This window comes from Ipomoea nil, unplaced genomic scaffold (assembly GCF_001879475.1).
Source record: "Ipomoea nil cultivar Tokyo-kokei standard unplaced genomic scaffold, Asagao_1.1 scaffold3065, whole genome shotgun sequence".
Taxonomy (NCBI): domain Eukaryota; kingdom Viridiplantae; phylum Streptophyta; class Magnoliopsida; order Solanales; family Convolvulaceae; genus Ipomoea; species Ipomoea nil.
The window spans coordinates 997633-999365 of NW_017619493.1; the positions used below are offsets into that span (position 1 = coordinate 997633).

Consider the following 1733-nt stretch of genomic DNA (forward strand, 5'->3'; position numbering starts at 1 on the left):
GTCCATGTGCTTATAAGTGGCAAATTTTACTTTAGATCGACTATATGCATCCAAACATATAAACTTTATGGAGTAAAAGACATTTTTGGTCCTAGACTTATAGTGGCACAGACAATTTTAGTCCTCCTTAAAAAAAATCAAACAATTTATGGACACTGTTATTGTGACGAGGACAATTTTAGTCCTCCGTCAATATTTCCGTTAGATGTCCCGTTTGAGAGGGGGTAATTTTGTCTTTTCAGTTGTCTGATTTCGTCAATCTTGTTTGAGTTCACTTTACACATCTGTGCTTCGAGTTCAATCTTCTTCCTCATTAGTTCTTCGTCATCTCCTTCGCTCTCGTGTTTCGACGTTTGATCATCATAGTCGGTTCATCTGACCACAACTCTCTCAGTTTACTTGTCAGCCAAAGTATTCTAATTTTTATTTTTTAGCTATAAATTACGCGTTAGCTATGGAAATCCAATTATCACATCGAACCCTAGAATTTTAATTCTCTTTGATGCCTTCTTCTTTGCATTTTAATTCAAATTTCGTTAGCAATTTATCTATTCTATTCCGTGGTTTATTTCAATCTGTATTTCAGTTTTCTAATTCGGTTCCTGCTAATTTTTCCATCGGTTTGAACTTTGTCGTCAATTTCGATTTCAAATAACTAGGGTTTGCTATTCTCTTGTTTATGTGCTTCTCGCTGAAAGTTTGGTTTTTGTTGATCCCCATCAAGGTTTTTAGATAAAATATCAAAATGCCGGCGACAGTAGGAAGAGTTCGCATGCCGACGAACAATTGGGTGCACAGTAGTGCTGCCCTGCAGACCCATGGTATCTGGAAAAGTGCAATTGGGTATGACCCATATGCACCCAACAAGGATGATTCGAAGAAGGCTGCGCTAAAATCTGCTGCCGAGCCCGATAATCCCTATGCAACTTTCAGGGTTTGCTTGCGCTTGCTAGGATCACTGGTTCTAATACTGATGATCGAGGCTTGTGGGGCATGCAAGAAGTGTGGGCGAGTTGGGCACCTAACATATCAGTGTAGAAATTTCTTGAGTGTTAAGGAGGACAATGGTAAAGACAAGGATGAGAAAGGAATCGAGGCAGCAGTTTTGTCTAGGTTGGAGAAGTCGAAGGGGAACAGAGATAAGAAGGGTATTGCTGAGAATGATGAGAGTAGTGAAGAAGAGGAGAGTGAGAGTTCAGATTCAGAGTACGACTCCGAAATTGAAAGAGCAATTGCTGAGAAGTATGGAAAGAACTCGAAGAAGATTGACGAAATTACCCCCTCTCAAACGGGGCATTTAACGGGAATATTGACGGAGGACTAAAATTGTCCTCGTCACAATAAGAGTGTACACAAATTGTCTGATTTTTTTAAGAAGGACTAAAATTGTCCGTGCCAATATAAGTCTAGGACCAAAAATGTCTTTTACCCAACTTTATGCATACAAATAATCAACCTAGATTTACTGAATGTCAAATTTCTAAGTAAAGGAATGGATGTGTCGAATATAAGTGCAGTGAATATAATGCACCACACAGAAGCATTCACACATTATCATATGGCGGCAAACTTCTATAATTTAAATGTATCGATCAAGAATGAGAAAACAGAACTCAGTAAATATAACCACCACAATTGCATATATTTTTCCAAGATAAAATGTTTAACAGACTAGAAGACAATCCGGTGACTAACTATTCACATAATTTTAAAGAGAAAATTCAGAAATCGTT

General features: G+C 38.0%; 1 pseudogene; it reads left to right on the top strand.

Moving 5' to 3' along the window:
• The first annotated feature begins 328 nt into the window (after positions 1–328).
• Positions 329–1324, top strand: LOC109164447 (annotated as a pseudogene).
• The last annotated feature ends 409 nt before the right edge of the window (positions 1325–1733 follow it).